Source organism: Odontesthes bonariensis, chromosome 11 (genome assembly GCF_027942865.1).
Source record: "Odontesthes bonariensis isolate fOdoBon6 chromosome 11, fOdoBon6.hap1, whole genome shotgun sequence".
NCBI classification, from domain to species: domain Eukaryota; kingdom Metazoa; phylum Chordata; class Actinopteri; order Atheriniformes; family Atherinopsidae; genus Odontesthes; species Odontesthes bonariensis.
Window position 1 is genome coordinate 32,203,220 of NC_134516.1, and position 19,875 is coordinate 32,223,094.

The 19,875-nt window shown below is 43.3% G+C and overlaps 4 non-coding genes across 4 annotated transcripts; all 4 read right to left on the reverse strand.

Moving 5' to 3' along the window:
* Positions 1–1,103: 1,103 nt before the first annotated feature.
* trnas-aga (transfer RNA serine (anticodon AGA)) lies at positions 1,104–1,184 on the reverse strand. The gene has a single exon. It is a non-coding gene; the product is annotated as a tRNA-Ser (tRNA).
* A 5,071-nt stretch (positions 1,185–6,255) lies between these two features.
* Positions 6,256–6,329, reverse strand: trnat-agu (transfer RNA threonine (anticodon AGU)). The gene has a single exon. It is a non-coding gene; the product is annotated as a tRNA-Thr (tRNA).
* A 4,882-nt stretch (positions 6,330–11,211) lies between these two features.
* Positions 11,212–11,285, reverse strand: trnat-cgu (transfer RNA threonine (anticodon CGU)). The gene has a single exon. It is a non-coding gene; the product is annotated as a tRNA-Thr (tRNA).
* Positions 11,286–13,557: 2,272 nt separating this feature from the next.
* Positions 13,558–13,630, reverse strand: trnak-uuu (transfer RNA lysine (anticodon UUU)). The gene has a single exon. It is a non-coding gene; the product is annotated as a tRNA-Lys (tRNA).
* Between the last annotated feature and the right edge of the window lie 6,245 nt (positions 13,631–19,875).

Genomic DNA, 19,875 nt, shown 5'->3' on the forward strand with positions numbered 1-19,875 from the left:
CAGGCCATCGCCTTAACCGCTCGGCCACCTCGTCCTCTCTCTTATAAGTTTGACCATAAAAATTTCCATCTTAAACTACAGCTGGTATAATTTTGATCTCAAAATTGAAGCCTCATTAGATACAATGGTCTTGCAGAGCATATGAATTCATCCTCCTTTCACAAAAATAGAATCATTTTTATCTAAATGTGGTTTCATGTAGGGATGTTTGAGGTTGCTTGATTTAAAATTGGGCGTAACAAAAGCAATTGCACTTAAGATAAGTCAAATTTAAGGTTGGGGTTATTACAATCTCTTCAGAATATACCCAAATGTGGAAGACAAACTATGTCAAATCATAAAGGGCTTGCTTTCCAGGCAAAATGTGGCGGGATTGATGTCCACACTCCTCAGAAATCTTTCAGGTGCTCTTCTGGTGAGAGGCCTTAATGGTCATCTTATAAAGGCAAACCAACTTATGTGCAAATTCAAATTTGTTTAAAATCGGAAAGAAAAAAGAATCTGCCAAACCATGAAACACTACGGATTTTCCATGTCTCACTGATCGAACGCAAGACTCTACTTGATACATTCAACCACTCTGAAAAACACTGAGAAAAACCAACAAGCTTCAGTTGTGAGATCTAGTCCTTTTGATATATCAAGAATGGATCGTTTGGTCAGAAATGGTTCGTTAATTTGGAAGCTCTAAGAATACATCAACCGAAGGGGAATTAGCTCAAATGGTAGAGCGCTCGCTTAGCATGTGAGAGGTAGCGGGATTGACGCCCGCATTCTCCAGTTGTCTTTCCTTTGTCCTCTGTGGAGGAAATGATTAACAGCTGGATGTGGCAAAGGTGGGTGCAAACTGAAAGAAAGACAGCTCTTTCACATTAGCCTGAAGTCACACTCAAAATTCTTCATGATAGATTCAATCGCCCAAATGAACCTAGTGCAAGCAAATAAAAATATTGCGACAAAAGCATTGTTTGAAAAGCCTGCTTGTAAGAAGTGGAATCAGAATTAACAAACAACACACCACACAACTTGACGAGAATGGGATTCGAACCCATGCATGCTTCTTTCTAAGTTAACTTTTAGCAACCCTGAGTCAATAATGTTATCATCGTCGGCAGGACTCGAACCTGCGCGGGAGACCCCAATGGATTTCTAATCCATCGCCTTAACCTCTCGGCCACGACAACCACAAACAGGTGTGTTCACCTTTGACATTCAACGTTTACAACTCCTCATCTTCATGAAGGACTTCAACTCCTGAGACAGACCTAAGTTATGGCGATCAAGAAAAAGCTTTTTTGTTTGTTAGAAATGGTCAATCTTTCAAAATGGGTTAGAGGAAGGAGTTGTGTCTTCAGAGATCAGTCTGTGCAATAATTAATGTGATCAACAACACGTCTGGCCTTTGTTTTGTTTATTCAAATGTTCAAAGGAACTTGTGCTTCTTTCCAGGTTAACTTTGAGCAACCCTGAATCAATAATGGAGCCTCTCCGTCGGTAGCCCATCGACGGCTCGTGACGGAGTCGCCGAGGAGCGTGAGCCACGGGGCCGAGCCTGGTGCTCCGCGGAGTCTCTGTGAGCCGGAGGCCAGGAGAACAGAGGAGGACAGCCGCGGCTGCCCTCTGTCCTCCGGCCCACGCAGCCGCCGCGAGCACCAGGCTCGTCTAGTAGCCTATTAGTTAGCACTAGATGCTCAACTATGCAACTAACTTCTCTCTATGACTAAATGAATAGCTGCATGATGGTCAGAAGAGAAAACTAAAGTCACTCTTAGTGTATGAACTCACCGTTGTCACTGTCCACTTGCTGTCACTAAACATGTTGCTCACGTGCACTGCGTCCCAGGCTCGTCTGTTAGCCAATTCGCTCTGTGAATAATTCGCTCTGTGCAAGACTCTACTCCCGTTCTACTTCCGCTCTCTCTCGAGTGTGTGATCCACTCCTTCCGGTGCTATCGCTAACTAGCTAGCAGTAGCCAGACACGTATAGCTAGATCTCTCTCTCTCTCTCTCTCTCTCTCTCTCTCTCTCTCTCTGTCTCTCTCTGTCTCTCTCTCTCTCTCTGATATTTATAGTAGTAACTATGTACTGTGTGTAGATAACATTTAGGACAGTTGTCCTGCAGATGCTTTAGATTTGTAGATTTTCAGCACCCTGAAAAGTGCAAACTTTTCACAACTAGAGGTAACGATTCAATCAGGTTTACACAGCTATACAAGCACAGTCTTGATTGGTTGTGGTGGTGTTCATCTTTACAAATCTATACAAAACCTGAAGTGATAATGGTCACTAATGAAGGCTTACAACTGACCTGAGACCATACCTTTTGTACTGATTGAAATGAGAGCCCGAGTGTAAAAATCTATGTGGATTGTTGATATTGGATTATTGAATAAGTGTTGTTCAATATTTACTTAGTAAATTCTACATGTTGTAGTGTCATCTCTGTGCGTTTTCATTTTAATTTCAAGTCAGGAAAAACCCAAAGCTAATGTAACGAGGACTATGACACCAAGACTGTTTTTGAATTAAAGCTGCGGTCGGCAACTTTTATTTAAGTCATATTAGCTTGAACTGTCATGGGATTCTGGAAGTAGAATATTAAATAGGCTGTTTAGAAAAAATAATGAAATCTGTAGCTCCCTCTGAAGCCTGTAATCATGCTTGCAAAATGATTGGGGGGCGATTCGGAGCTTGTTAGAGGTTGGGGGAGGGACCTGAAAGTTTTATCAGTTTTCCGACTTTAGACTAGGAATTTTGAAAACCTGCCGACTGCAGCTTTAATAATTTATTATTCCATATTCAAAAGATGCACACATCTCATTACAACAATGAACAATACAACCTCTACACTGGTAGAGATTTGCACAAACAAACAATAAAGATCAGTTCAGGTTTTGTATAGATTTCTAAAAATGAACAAGATCGAAAGAACTGATAGTTTGAACTGACTGAAAGAACTGATCATTTGAACTGACTGAAAGAACTGATCATTTGAACTGACTGAAAGAACTGCTGATTGAACTGACTGAAAGTGCTCCCAATTCATTGCTGAGTTGCCCATGCCTTCACTAACGGCCCATTCTGATAATTGACCAGGAAGCAGGCCACACTGAACAATTGGTCATTGTTCCCACATATAGACAGTGGTATCTCCTTGTCGAAGAGTTTGTTCTCTTTCACTCTCCTTATGCACCTCTCCACGTGCACTCTCAGCCATGCAATTGACTGCGTCTGTCTGACATCCTCTCGACTCATTTGTTGTTTGTTGCTGAGAAAGGCCGGCCGGTACACCTTACAAGGAGCAAGGTTGTCCACAACAAACCCTTTGTCCACCATGATGGCCATACCTGGCTTCAGCAGCTTTACAATCCCGGACTGCTTAACTCATTGGCTGCCATTGATGTCTATAGACGTCAATTTAAAAAAAAAAACGTTGACTGCCAAAGACGTCTATAGACGTCAATTGCGTTTTTTAACGGAGCGGGCTGAGGGACAATCTGGCGGAGTTTGTCACTAAATCTTAGGCTTGTAAACACTAAACAGAGAATATACTGGCAAAATTACCCGCAAGGTGGCAGCAGTGCCACTTTGCATAAAAAAAAGCTTGTTTTTCCGTTTTTTTTCGTCTAACAGCTGTTTTTTTCGTGAAACTAACCTATGTTCTACTGTTTATTACTAAAGGACTGAAAATGGTAGAAACAAACTTTTTTTCCTGATGAAAGAAGAGAGTCTACTCTTTCGTTTGGTAATTTCGGTGTGTACATAGTCATAAGACACACTTTTCTTTGGGTCTTGGAAAATCAGTCAAAATACTGTAAAACACTTGGCAGTATGGGTCTCTCTGCACTGAAAATGGCTGGCAGCCACTCATAGAGCCTGCATACAGTCCGGACACAAAGGTGACAGCACCGTGGGGTGCCATGCCAATCAAGGCCTTGAATGTAGTGTGAGATTTGTATGTGGAAAAAACCTCACTCTGAAGGAGCAGAGGATGGCGCCTGACAAAATATCTCCGTACAATAAAGGACCGCCTGTGTGTCAGAAAAAGCTGCAAACTCAACTGGCAGGTGAGCTCTCACTGTCGCTGGAGGAATCCAAAGGCGCTGGCTTCCTAACAGGCAGTACAGGAAATGAGTCCATGTGGAGATGATTCGACTTGCAGCGGTGCGGTGAATGCTGAACCTCTGCAAGATCCCTGGGAGGAAAACCCACTGACAGGTACATCAGGAAAAGAAGAAACTCGTCAGTGGGTCTCAGTTTCTGTTGAGATATAAAAACAAAAGGCCTCTGTTTAGTTACCTTGACATTGACATTATTATTACAAAGCATAAATCAGAAAACTTTTGATTTGTTTTGTTTTTGTGTGTTGTTGTTTTGTTTGTTTGTTTGTTTTCAGTAACGTTTTACATCATGCATTGCTGTTTGGTGTGTATGTTTTTTTTTTATGTGAAAGCAATAAAAAATATATTAACAAAAAAGGCCCACACCTTTTAATATCACGTCACGTTACGCCATCACCTACCGATGCTGGGTGATGGACTGTGCTGCTGCTGGCAGAGGCTGTCTTGGCGCTAGTTATGCGCACCATCTTGTGGGTCACGGCAGGTTCGATTAATGTCCAGAATGCCATGAAACTCCTGTAGGACGCAAACCTGGTATAAAACCGCACGTCATCATCTGATGCAGACAGACGCTCGATGCCAAAATGCTGACGATGTTTGAGGACTTTTAATTGCTGCTGTAACTCCCTAACCTGACGACGTAGAGCTTCGTTCTCGTCGGCTAAATTACTCGCCCTCGCTCCGGTTTGAGGGACTACACAGTAATCGTGATCTGGAGCCATTTCGGTCTCCATCTCCGAGTCCGAGTCTGACTCTGGGGCAGGACTCTCGGCCCGCGGACGCCGTTCCCAGACACTTGGTCTGGGCGCAGGTAGTTCGTACCCATTCCAAGAAAAGTAAACCGGTACGGATCCCTTCTTCAACCTCCTCAGTCCCCCGGCAGACACGTTGAAATCAGCCTGCTTAAAGATGCCTCTCCTGGTGGCAAGTCCAGAAATGTTTTACAAGAACAATGGGTGACATGCAACGTTTGGTATCAATTGGCGAATTATTCTGTTAAATCTGTCACCGATGCTTCTTGTGTGGTTTGTATGAAAGACGCACAGCCTGTTGCTTTTACAGGAGTGCCTGGGGAAGTTGATCCTTTAACTTGTACTGCCTATGCCATCTGCTCTAATGGCAGTCGTAATGTGACGCTGTACCTGCCTGAAGTTGCCCCTGAGATGATGTCTCCATTCCGTGGTATGAATTGTACTTATCACCTGTGTTTGACACATTGTTGGCTGATGAGAGGAAGTTATTTTAAGGGCGTGGATGGCAAATATCATAGTAAGGGAGACCATTATCCTTGGAGTACTGAATGTCCGCCACTCACCAGTCGCATTATTCCACCACCGCCACATTTTAATACTATAGCAAACTATATAAATACTTATATAGTTTGCTATGAATCCCAACCTGAACCTGCAAATGAATTCAACAGACATGCCCTGGGCAGTGTCCCCCCTGACATGTGTAATGTTACCGTCCCTGTCACATGGGGAAGGAGTAGTACTCAGAATTCAGTAGCTTTTCATTGTATTTTTACTTATTGCCTATTTGATTCTCCCTCCATGTCTCATTGGATTTTTAATGACACTTTGCATTCCACTCGCCCTGTCCCTGACATGTTTTGGCTGTGTGGCCGTCACAGTAAGCTACATTCCAGTTTGCCTGCCAATTGGACTGGTAGGTGTGTCCATGTGATGTTGGTGTATAATGTCCGTATTGCTGTTGACCCTTTTGCTCCTCAAGCCACCCGCTCAGTACGCAAACGCTCTATTCCTGGCAGTTTTGATGATCGTGTCTATGTAGGTGCAATTGGAGTCCCCAGAGGTGTCCCTGACGAATACAAAGCCAGAAATCAGATAGCTGCTGGTTTTGAGTCCATTTTCTTATGGCCTACTATTATTATTAGAGTAACAAAAATGTGGACTGGATCAATTATCTTTTTTATAACCAACAGCGTTTTATTAATACACTCATGATGCCATTGAAGGACTAGCTGAACAGCTAGGCCCCACACTTTGTGAAGCACTGATTAAAGCCATGATATGAAGTGCCTCCAAGTACAGACTGTTTTGGAAGTCCAGCACTCCTGAAGCACTGCTGGAAACAGTTATGGCACCATGATGATGTACATAATAACATCTTAAGGCACTGCTGGGATTTGAACCCAGGATCTCCTGTTTACTAGACAGGCACTTTGACCAACTAAGCCACAGCGCCACATGGTTCATAAAACTGATGAAAGAATAAACAGCAGGAACTGGATCCACCTCAGGAAGTGGTTTTTGTGATTCTGTACCTCAAGAATAGTTAAAGCCATGAGTAGAAGTGCCTCTAATTGGTTCAAAACTTCATCATATTTTGCAGATATTGTTGGGTTTTCAACTCAGACCCTGGTGTTCATGAGGAAGTCACTTTCACCAGTTACAGCCAGATCTCATGAAGCGGTGTACTTATTACGCGCCAAGTCATTTACTGTGTTTTTACAAGGCTTTTTTATGCTTTTGCGTATTATTTTCTGCTACATATTTCAAGGATATGACGTCCTGCCCTCAGCTTTTACTCTAACTCTGACTATTTCATGGTTTGTAAGTTCATTTTGATGTTATGCAGTGTGACAGGAGGAGAACCTCCACCGTACTGTACCCTAACCATTTGACTTGTTATCTGAACGGAGGAAAATTACACTCTGAAAGCATAAAATAGGCATAAATGAGACTTTAAAAGCTGTGTGCTTTTAAAGTCTCTATCTACGCACTTAAATTAAGTGAACCAGTGAAAAGAATTTAGTAGAAACTGGATCCACCTCAGGAAGTGGTTTTTGTGATTTATTTCCAATATTCATGTGATCTCTGCATAAATCAGGGCATGATGTTATTCAAATTATCTCCATATATGAAAATATTGGATTAAGTCCCAATTCAATCTTCTGTACCTCAAGAATTAAGAATTAAAGGAGACATATTTTACCTCTTTAAACAAATTAGAATTTGTCTATGGTCTATACAAAACATGTTCATGAAGTTCTTTGCACAAAATCACTCTCACATAAAGAGATTTCACCAGCTCTATTCTTGCCATTTTCAGTCTCAGGGCTCTGTCACTTTTATGCTAATAAGCTGTTGCTGGCCACGCCCCGCCCCGCTCATGAGTAGCCTCCGGCTGCGTGTACTGTTTACCCTTTTGTTTTGAGGGTCCAAAAGGTACATATATGTATTCAAGTAGTAAAAGGTACATATATGTACCTTTTTTGAGGGTCCAAAAGGTACATATATGTACTCAAGTGGTAAAAGGTAGATATATGTACCTTTTTTTCTACATGCTGGGGTACAAAAGACAGTCTGTGTTAGGCTACTTCAGTATAAGGGTACAAAACTATCCTTCAGAGGGTACTGCCCCAGTGACAAGCCATCATACCCCTAAATGTACAATTCTGTACTTTATTTTCTGAGAGTGTATTTTTAAACTGTTTTTTTAAATTCTTAGATTGTTTATAATTGTATAAACATTTGTATTGCTTTATTATGTCTTGCTACTGGATGCTTTAATTTCCTTCGGGATCAATAAAGTATCTATCTATCTATCTATCTATCTATCTATCTATCTATGAATTAAGGGTTCAATTGTTTTCAGTGCAGAGCTTCTGCAGTCTCCAGCCTGACTCACCTGTGGTGCGTTTCTGGAGACCCAGGTGTCCAGCAGCAGCTCCAGTCTCTGCCGGTGATATCTCCCGGTGCTTTTCACAGCCACGAACAGGGAGCGCTCCTCCGCGCCGGGCCAGCCGCCTGAAATAAGTTGAGAAAACATCCGCGCCCCCTGCAGCCGGCAGCTCCTTCTGGTGTCCGCCAGTGAGGACAGCCTCCCGGCCGCCAGCAGACAGGTGACCGCGGCGGCAGCAGCGCGAGCAGTGTTCGAATTACGGGGGGTACCGGGGGGGTCTGAACCCCCCGATTGAGACTTGATACCCCCCAAATGGGACTAAATTACACTTTTGGGGGGTACTGAAAAAATTATCTATTATTAAAATAAGGTGTTGAAAATGTCTTGTTACTTAGTATTTTTCAACGTGTACTATGAATAACCAAATAAAATGCGTTTTGGAACACCCCTTCGATGGACTGTACCACCAGCGGACGTTTCGCATGTTCGCAGGCAGCTCGCGCATAGTCCAACATCGGCAGCACTGAGATGCAGGGTGTTGTTGCCCGTTAAAAAGATGTTTGAGATGCGAGCGCGTGGATTTAAGGTGTCAATGTGGAGGTTTCCCGTGATTTGTTAAATGAAACTAACAAATGAAACTAATATTATTTCAACTTTAAAGCACTGAACTTACAAACACTCAAGACAGGTGACCGCCCTTCCCTTTCTCTCATGAGAAAAAAAGATAGCCTACATCAGATTTCCATCGAGTCAACATGCACAAGTAGTCTCAGTTCAAAGACAGAGGCGGACTGCTCTAATCCAGAATACACCAACCAACATACTTGATGTCAGAAAATAAAGTACAAGGCTTGTCATGTGTTTAAAGCACAATTGGAATAATAGCATTTAACTAAGTGAGAAGAAGGCAAATGGACAGTGTGTGACAGTGACTCCACCAAGCAAGAAGCAAGGATAGCTGTGTCTAGCAAGGAGGCAAAAAGGATAGCATGCCCACAAAGAGGTAGGGAAAATGGGATTCCTTTACTTATGTCCGCCTTGACAAATATAGGATTAATTATAATTTTGACTGTGTTTGAAGCCATTTCATATAGCAGCTAGCAGTATACCATGACTAGCACCATGGGGCTGTCTGATAGCACTTTTCAATCTCAAGAAAAGCGCACACTGTTTCCAGCGGACATTACAAGCTATGTTGAATTTGGCAGTTGTAGTCTGATAATTTACAGCTTGATTCTGTATGTGTCATTGGGTTCACTTTGCTGTTTGACGTTTCTTGATTGCGTCTCATGGGCACTACATAATGTAGGCTAGTTGCTAGTTTGCTAGTGGGCTTCTGGTAAGCCATACAGCTGTTTGAAGTTGGGTCGTTGCTAGGTTTAATATTTATGTATTATTCTGCATGTGTTGGTTGTGCAGTTGCTAACTGGAAAGTGGAAACATTTCTGTTGCAGCAACCTGTGTGACATTTAACTTTGGCTAGGTGGTTGAACTTGACAGTGCTGTGTGCAGAGTTGAGCTAAATTCACCACTGTGCAGCGGATTTTGCAGGGTTGCCAGATGATTTCCAAACATGCTCAAAACCTGCCTGGAGCCACTAAATCTGAACTAAACCAGTCTAAACTGAATTCTATTTATTTCTATGACCATAAAGCTACAGAAAAACTCGCCCAATGCCCATTTTTACCCACAGACGGTATTCCAAAACAGCCCAATCTGGCAACATTTTTACGGAGACGAGTGCTTTGATCCCGCGAACGTGGTCACTTGATTCATATGATATAGCGGCTATATTATAGCCTAAGGCTCTAGCACTTTAGCAGAGAGTTTGCAAATGATAACGTTGTGTTTGCATATCATGTTACATATCCTATGGGTTTGTTGTGTTCAAAGTTTTTGCATCTTATTTTGTGCAGTATATTACCACTTAAAGAAAAAAGGTAGCACTCGCAGTTTTTTTTTTTTTTTTTTGGGGGGGGGGGGGGGGGGGGGGGGGGTGACGTCATCAATTTATCCGCAAATAGTCCGACCCCCCCGAAGCCCGGTGGATAATTCGAACACTGAGCGCGAGGTCCCGCTGAGCTGAAGGCGAGCCTCGGTCCCCCGGCAGGCTTCCACATATTTTCTCAACAGCGGGACCTCGCGCTGCTGTCGCCGCATTCACCTGTCTGCTGGTGGCCGGGAGACGTCCTCGCTGGCGGACACCAGAAGGAGCTGCCGGCTGCAGGGGGCACGGATGTTTTCTCAACTTATTTCAGGCGGCTGGCCCGGGAGAGGAGAGCGGTGAGCGGCCCGGTGCGGAGGAGCGCTCCCCCCTCGGGCCGGTGGAGCAGCTCACACAGGCTGACCTGTTCGTGGCTGTGAAAACCACCGGGAGGTATCACCGGCAGAGACAGCTGCTGCTGCTGGACACCTGGGTCTCCAGAAACGCACCACAGGTGCAGCCAACAACACAACACTTCATGTGTAATTTTCCTTTCGTAGCCATTGCGCTCCTATGCTCGATGCTCGATACAAGATCTTCAACTAATGTAGAGGATGGGGAGTGGGTGGGTACTCGACAGGTATATGCAAATTCCCTTATTGTGACGTCACAATAAGGGAGCCATCCAAATGGCTCACAGCAGCATTTTTTTCTTGACACCAAAGTCTTTCTAATGACCTACAGAAAATGGATGGATGGGTTTTTCCATGCTTGGAGTGTTTAAAGGAACAGTAGAGGCCCAAATATTAACACAAAGACCTGCAAAAACTCAGTTTTGCATAATATGTCCCTTGTATGCTAAGGACCACAGGCACTGCTGGGATTTGAACCCAGGATCTCCTGTTTATTAGACAGGCACTTTGACCAACAGAGCAGGAAGTGGATCCATTTCAGAAAATGTTTTTAGTGATTCTGTACCTCAAGAATAGTTAAAGTCATGAGTAGAAGTGCCTCCAATTGATTCAAAACTGCATCATATTTTGCAGATATTTTTGGGTTTTCAACTCAGACCCTGCTGTTCATGAGGAAGTCACTTTCACCAGTTACAGCCAGATCTCATGAAGCGGTGTACTTATTACACGCCAAGTCATTTACTGTGTTTTTACAAGGCTTTTTTATGCTTTTGCGTTTTATTTTCTGCTACATATTTCAAGGAAATGACGTCCTGCCCTCAGCTTTTACTCTAACTCTGACTATTTCACGGTTTGTACGTTCATTTTGATGTTATGTAGTGTGACAGGAGGAGAACCTCCACCGTACTGTACCCTAACCATTTGACTTGTTATCTGAACGGAGGAAAATTACACTCTGAAAGTATAAAAAAGGCATAAATGAGACTTTAAAAGCTGTGTGCTATTTATACGCACTTTTATTAAGTAAACCAGTGAAAAGGTTTTAGTAGAAAGCTGATAATAAGTTGTTTTATATGCTAAGTCATAGCTTGCTCTGAAGGCCCACAGGCACTGCTGGGATTTGAAACCAGGATCTCCTGTTTACGAGGCAGGCACTTTGACCAACTAAGCCACAGCACCTCATGGTTCATAAAACTGATGAAAGAATAAAGAGCAGGAACTGGATCCACCTCAGGAAGTGGTTTTTGTGATTTATTTCCAATATTCATGTGATCTCTGCATAAATCAGGGCTTGATGTTATTCAAATTATCTCCATATGTGAAAACATTGGATTCTTACAGAATCAGAAGCAGCAAGGAGAACTGAGCATGAAGTGGAGGGAGGTGAGAGATTTGTTTTCTGTTGTGTCGACGCCCACCCCTACCTGTAGGCCACTCTAATTTCTTACACCAAATAAACAGTGTCTGGTTCCATGGCACATGAAAAACGCGAGACAATATCCTATTCTGCCTATTATAGCCTATTTACTAAACTACATTAGGCATTATAAATGGGTAAAATGTGGGTAGGCTAGTTTAAAAGGCTTCTCAATCAGGGGAATAACTTATCAGACCATATAAGGAACTCTTAATTTAAGATTTTGACTTTTTATTTAGCAATATTCCCTCTTGTAGAAGTATTTATTGACTGTGCCACAGTGAGATTAAAACATGTTCAGTTCCTGGACTGAAATATTGTTCATTATTTTGTATCTGTTGATCTGTTGAAAGTTGTAACACTGTGCATACTGTGTTTTTTAGTAATATTGCCTCTTGTAAAAGGCTGACTTGATTATGTTTGATGAGCTACAGAAGGAGGAATTGAAAAGCTAAATGGCTGAACTCAGGTGTTTTTATTTGCTTAGATAGCCTGTAGCTCTGTTAAACCTTGTTGGAATTATACAAATATATTGTCTTCTCTGCTGTATTTCCATTCATGCTTGCATGTGTTACAATAAATTGCTCCCTTTTTTTCCCATTTTCCTGGCAAAACCTAAAGGAATGAGGTGTGTTTTAAATCTTTAGACCACTTTTAGAGGACTTTATAAAAGCACATTCTTTATGCTTTACTGAAGAAAGGGATGATGTGTATTAGTTCAAGGTGCTCTGTATTTAGTCTGACCCACAACTGGTCACCACAGGACCATCATCTTCAACATCAGTGCTCGGTGACAGCTGCAGAAGTATGTGTAGAAACCTGATCTGTATTTAGACTGTTTCTGTCCAGTCCAGCTCTCTGAGCCGACAACAAAAATAAACTCTTCTGAACCATCAACTTGTATTTTAGACCCATTCTCACCAAATTGTTCAAGCAGGTTTTCCCCTGAATCCACAGCTCCATATTAGATTTGATCAGGCCACCACAGAGTTTTCAGATTGCTGGAATTAAACCTTTACTTGAAACTTTACTTTTGCTCTGGAAGCAGAAATTCCCCTTAAAGTTCTCTGAGCCATAACTGGTGTTAGCAGCAGAGGCCTCAGAGGGAGTCCCCTCCCTCTGAGTGCTGCCCACAGAGGGAGGGGACAGCTTCCTGAATCTGTAAACTCCCTCTGAGTGCTGCCCGCAGAGGGAGCGGGACAGCTTCCTGAATCTGTAAACTCCCTCTGAGTGCTGCCCGCAGAGGGAGCGGGACAGCTTCCTGAATCTGTAAACTCCCTCTGAGTGCTGCCCACAGAGGGAGCGGGACAGCTTCCTGAATCTGTAAACTCCCTCTGAGTGCTGCCCACAGAGGGAGCGGGACGGCTTCCTGAATCTGTAAACTCCCTCTGAGTGCTGCCCACAGAGGGAGCGGGAAGGCTTCCTGAATCTGTAAACTCCCTCTGAGTGCTGCCCACAGAGGGAGTGGGACGGAAGCACCACTGCGACTGAACTTGTGACATCATCACAGTTTACGCAACTTCCTCCAACATCTATGTCTCTTGAGGCCTTTACAAAATATATTTCTGACACTGATTTTTCTGATGAAGTGCTTTGTTTTATTGCCACTTAAATGAAGCAAACAATGCCCTTGTTGTTTAAACTGCACCAACGTTGATTTATCTCTGTAATGTCTTGTGTTCTGTTCTGGGTGTTCATTCATTACCGATTGTCCAAATAGTGAAATCTAAGTGAAAAGAAGCCCTGATATAAAGCAGAACTATTCATGATAAATGCTCTTAACCTGTTGTAGTTTCAGTGAATGTGATCAACACTCTGCAGCTGGTGTATTTAAGGTGATTTCTATAGTTTCTTTAGAAATATTCTATAGTTTATATAACTTACAAATGAGGACATAACGATGCAGCTCACAGCAAAGCTAACAATAAGCTACATAGAAGGAAAAGCATCAGCCAGGCTCTGTCAGAGGTGACAGTGTAGAAACAGAGTGCAGCATAGAGGGAAGTACAGGTTAAGTGGTAAATTACATTTCTACACCTGAACAGGGACTTGAACCCTGGACCCTCAGATTAAAAGTCTGATGCTCTACCAACTGAGCTATCCAGGCCCTATGAAAGTGTGTCTGAGTGACAGCTGACATCTGAAACACTTCCTGAGTCCAAAGCTGTGACGCTGTTTTCTGAACAAACGCCTGGTTGATGTGAACTTGTGTTGCAGCCACTGAGCATAAAGAAGAAGGCCTTCATGGAGGGAAACAGGGAGTTAAGGAGGAGTGTGAAGAAAAAAGGAAGAGAGCAAGTCGGTGGGAAACTATCTGCAGCAGAACAGTGTGAGGGATGTGTGGTCAGGAATGGAAAAGCTCACAGGCTTTGGGATAATGTGGGATCAGACAGATGGAAGAGTTCAGACAAACTCAGCATGCTGCTGCCTCCTGCTACAGACCTCACATCCTCCATGTACCAACAGCTTCCCTGTCACACCTCAGCACATCTACATGAAACTATCACATCTATAGGAAAATAAACTATCGCCTCATCTGAATACAAACAAAAGAGATGATTGTGGATTTTAGGAGGAGCAGCAGGCAGCTGAACAGCGTCTCCATCCTCGGTGAAGAGGTGGTTGAGGATTACAGATACCTGAGGGTTCACCTGGACAGCAGACTGGACTGGAAATGCAACACTGAGGCTGTCTACAAGATGGGACATTCAGTAAACTATTCCTATAACTGTATGTATGCTAACTGAGTTGGCATGGGTTGGTGCACTAAACACATGTTACAGAGTTTAATATTTCTGCATCTTTTAGTAAAAACAGGAAAGAATGAGTGTACATTTCCAGCCAAATTCCCAATAAAGCTGCTCTCATCCACATATTTTTCTGTTTCTTTTGTCAGACGGCTAAACTGAAAATCAGCCCATTAAGACTACGTGTCAACTCGTGGTCACTTAAAGCATGTCCAGACTGTCGCTCTGCTCTAATAAAATCCTGATTTTGTAACCGCAGCCTCATGTGAGAAAATCACCCTTCAGGTGACTTAAAGACAACATGTTGGCAGCGATTTCAGCTGCACTTACATGCAGCGTGATGTCCCACAGAGAAAGTTAGAGAAAGCAGAATGTCATGAAGGTTTCCTACACAGTCTATCCCGTGCATGTACGCTGGGACAACATGGTGGTCCAGTTAAATGGACGAGTACACCTGGAACTGAAGCTGGACTTACCTGTGCATGCAAGTGTTCTGAATGTCCTGATCAAGATAAAAATATGTAACATACAGAACAAAAAGCATCCATCTCCAGCTGAAAACATGAAACCTGCAGACTACACATAAAATGTTCCACTGGGGTGAATCAAATGTAACCTCTCTTCAATGCATATTCAGAACTTATTTAAATCTCTTCCAGAAAAACTCTTGTTTTTATCGTTTTCTTTAAAATAAAGATTTTTAAAAAGCTAATTGACCATGTGCTCTGTTTACATATAACATCAGTTATAGAGGTAAACACGCAAAGTTAACATATTGACAGGTTTCAAATATATTTTTCAGTGGCGGCCGTGCTTTGGCTCACTGGGCCTTCAGTGCGGGTTTACCGTCCATTCAGAGTCGCTATTTAAATCCGTCCTGAGTGCCCACATGGATCTGGATCTCACTAACCGTGCTGTATGCCAATAAACACAGAGAGACAGCTGCTAGAAGACTTTCTTCTGCAGGTTTCCTTCTGATTTATTTATCTTTTAAACACTTATTCAGCAGCAGGATGTTTATTCATCAATTAGCCGACTAATAATGAACTATGAGAGAGATTTCGCGGATTGAGAGCAGCTTCCATTGTTATTGTTATTATTATCACGTATATCAGCAGATCAGAATATTTGATCATTTATTTTTATAATTTAATATTTATACATGTAAATAAAATACATAATACTCACAAGAGTTCCTGATTATTATCTATTTATTGCCATAACACTGAGATGCTCCATATGTTAGTGCATTGTTGCCAGTTAACTGCAGCCTTGCACCTTTCAGCAGCAGCTGTTACCGCTGAGCAATCAGTTCCCTCTGCACTGAGGATCATATGAAAGCAGCTCCTGCAGCTTCAGGTTAGTGTCACAGGGCTCTGAACTTTGTGTTAGTGCAGTTTGGCAGGAGCAGGTCCCAGGCAAGCTTTAATTATATTGCAGCAGAATGAGGTGAGTAACTTCTAGTCTATCCCAGTGCTTCTAAGTGGTGGCACTGAACCTCTGCTGCCTTAAATGTCTGAGGCAAGCAGAACCTCATTTGGTCGCAGCATTACACTATGAATATGCAGTTAAGCTCAACAGGACTGGGCATGTTAAGGGGAGGTGGTGGTTGGACCCCACTGGTCTCTAAATGTACTCAGAACTTCATATGAGATGTCCCTTTTTCTGCAGGGTTTTGTGGATTTCTTGTGTGCTGATTGGAAGCATCACCTGCATTCCTGCACAAAGCGGTAAGCTGATCCCAATCAAAGCTCAGCAACTAAAAGCAGTTTAAATTGACCCGGGGCGTAAATGGAAGGCTGATCTTAATTCTCCGTTTCCTCACCCATGTATTCAGTTTATGGACAAGCTCTATCTAAGCCAATGTATCAGAAAGCAGCTGGAACCAGTGGTTCTGCAGCACAGCAGCATGGTGCTCAGGGAGGTCAGTCTGGAGCTCCTGGCAGCAATTACCAGTTTGAAGATGGGAGCTGGAGCCTTTCATCTGACACCAGCGGCGAGGACGAGCCAGTCTTCACTCCTGTGACCGACGAGGATCAAGTCTACGCTTACAAATCTCGGTCCCGCTACAACAAGAAGCGTGTGCTGTTCAGCCAGTTCCGCTACAGCCCAACAGAATCTGAGCCAGACCACGGCAAAACATCTCAGCACAAGGTTCCAGTTCAGAGCGGCTTCTGAGGATCTTTCTGGTGAGGCTCATTTTCCTCTGCATGTGTGCTCTCTGTAGCTGCTGCTAGGTGACTGACTTTCTTTGTCTTGCAGATCTGCATATTCTAGAGGCATCGCTGCTGCCGCTTGGATAAATGGCTTTAACTTGAATACCTTGTTGCTCCATCAAATGGCTCCTAGCCGTCTCTGGGTCATCCAGTTGTGGGTTGGAGGGGATAGTTGAGGGCCTGATAGGTTGACATGACTTAATCCTATAAATAAGGTGTTGGCATTAACTCAAGGACAGTATCTGATCAAAGGTGAGCTTATGAAGGTCTTGATGGCTTCAGCTTGGAATGCATTCCCAACTAAAAATGGCTGAAAAGCCAACTGCAGCTCTGACAGCAGTGGGTAAATGTGTGGCCTTGAGCTCTATCAGAAGATTCCACTGCTGCATATTGTGCTGAGGGGGAAACCTTTCCACTCTGTAGCAATCCTCACCCTACAGCTCTGGGTAAGGGCAGACCCATCAGATGCTGGGGCCATGTGAAACCTGGACAGTAGTTTCTGCAAGTCCATGGCTGAGGATGGCTTCATAACTATCTTCTGTGGTTGCAACGGTCTTGTCCTTTGAATACTTGTAATGAAGCTTGTGCTACACAAATCAAAAGATGTGGCAGCTACTTTTAGTGAGGGGGCTTGGGAACAATTTATGGGCTCAACTACTCACTACCTGGAAGTAAGTTTGGGCAAGCATCTATTTTGTTCTACATTTGGATGCAAGAAGGCGAGCCAGGTGTTGGAATATATTCAGTTAAGTCGTGAGCTGTACAACCACACAGTGGACTGTGCACAAAAGCATTCACTATCCTGTCTGGAACATGAACAAACATGTGTGATTAATACTGGGCATAATGCAACATCAAATGTTCCATCTATATGTGAGAATCAGATGTCTTACCTGGTCGTCCCTACAGCAAGGACACTGCCTGTGGGGACTACTTGCACATAGTGGACATATAATTAAAAGAAACTTCTGTGGACTTGTTTCCACACTTTAAGTCACTCACATTGTTAACCTGCAGGTTGCAGTTTAAATATGAACATGATAAAGTCTGGTCTTTGTTGGATTTTCTCAAGGTAATTATGAGGACAGATGATGTGAACTACTGTAACAAATGTTAGTTTTCAGAATTAAAACAACCTGGGGATATAAATATTCTCATTTTCATAAATAAATATGAAGTTCAGGTGTGACAGTCAACATTTTACAGTAAAAAAAGACTTTCTCAGAAACTTAGACCCATATTAAAAAAGATCATTATTCAAACAGACACATTTTCCCTTTTAAATGAGTTAAAAATGTAGCTTTAACTTCAGAGTATTTTCAGTACAGTTCCACCTCACTGATGGCTGGTAAAGCCTCCACAGTACAAAGAACAGAAAACAGTCGCCTACAGACTATAAAGTGCTCAAATGTCACATTTCCCATGTTGGAAGTTTGCTGTGTCACAGGGAGTCTGTGGGAGTCTTTGGTTGTTCTCACAAGGCAACAAGTTTTCAGGAGGGATGATGGAAATCCACAGAAATCATCAAGACAAATTTGAGAAACAGATATGAACAAAATGAAGGCACAAGGTGCTTTAAACATTTAACCTCCGCTATGTCCTGTTTAATCAAGTTCATCTGAAATAAATCTAAGATCTCCTCCATATCACTTAATAAAAGAGCAGCTCTGCATCATGTTGTCTCACGTTTCTACATCTCAGCTCAGATATTAATCTGAGTTTTAAACATCTCAGAGTGCGCAGAAGGCAGTTAGCGTGACTTTAGTAAGAATACACCCTCTGCTATGTTCCAAACACATCCATGCTTCTAGATCCTCTGGATGAGAGAGCTGCAGAGCTCCTTATTCCTGCCAAGGAGTCAACATTATGTTAGAGTTATTTCCAGAACTCAGCAGGTTAACTTACTAAGACTCCAGTCTTATGTCACGCTGAGCTCACTTTTTTCCCCTTTGAAACCCAACTAGCAGCTCCCACTAGTGAAGTGGACAAGTGATGTGTTGGACCCCAATTTCATGACTGTGACGACTTTGTGACGTATTAGAACCGAGGTTATAACCTGGAGTCCTTCAGACCAAATCTCTCTCACTCCCCTCACACTCCCCAGCCAGAGATTAGGGGCCCACAGTGATCTGCAGGACTTTGGTCCAGATGTTTAAAACCGTATCTGACCAAGCGTAATTCACCTTCTGTAAAACATCCCATGTTCATTCCTCACATGTTGCAACAAACCTTTTTAAATGTCAGAAGTGTTCATTTTCAGAGCTGAATTGAATGTTTTTGACCAGTTTTATCTGAGTTGTGTTGCTTCTGTTTTGTCTTGTTCAACATGTTGTTTAAGGTTTTCTTCAGGTGAGTCTTCATGTTTAATGGTTTAGGTTTTTGTTCTCCCATATACTAAAGTTTCTTTCTTTTCTTTTGAAATCCAAACAGGATTTCCTGGCTTTGTGTCCTGCTCTTCAGCATTGGAACTTGTTATCCCCCCCAGAAAAGCAAGTATATCAACATTTAGGTGCAGTTTATATAAAGGCAGCCAACATGGGAAGTTGTGTAGTCTGGACATGCTCAACCCATGATGTTGGTAGGAATGAGAGGGAAGAGGGTCTGCAACTATATTAATCATGCAGCACCAAATCTTACAATATATTAGACTTCAGGTTTAATGACCCACTTGAAATTCAAATAGTCCTTTAGCTTTGTTTATTGTTACTAAACATATTGGCAGTGATACAGAGGCTACTGACAGCATGACTAACCATGCTGTCATACTTTGCTTCAACTAATTTCTGGGCTCAGGTCAAAACAGTGGATCCTCTGGCTCTGGTAGTAGCACGTCTGGCTCCGGCAGCGGCTCCTCTGGGTACGGCAGCGGCTCCTCTGGGTCTGGCTACGGCAGCGTCTCCTCTGGGTCTGGCTACGGCAGCGTCTCCTCTGGGTCTGGCTACGGCAGCGTCTCCTCTGGGTCTGGCTACGGCAGCGTCTCCTCTGGGTCTGGCTACGGCAGCGTCTCCTCTGGGTCTGGCTACGGCAGCGGCTCCTCTGGCTCTGGCTACGGCAGCGGCTCCTCTGGGTCTGGCTACGGCAGCGGCTCCTCTGGGTCTGGCTACGGCAGCGGCTCCTCTGGCTCTGGCTACGGCAGCGGCTCCTCTGGGTCTAATGCTGGCTTTACTGCGCAGGACGCAGACTTTGCTCGTTTCCTTGCTGCCCTAATGAACTTGAAGATCGACAGTTCTTTCCCACAGTCTGCCTGGACCTCCGACCAGGTCCCTAAGGACACATCTGAGATGCGCACTGTATACCCTTCATCCCACATCGTCCAGTCCAGCAATGGCTACCAACGAGCCCGCGACTCCAGTTCGTACGCCAAATACTCCCAGGATGCTTTTGACCAC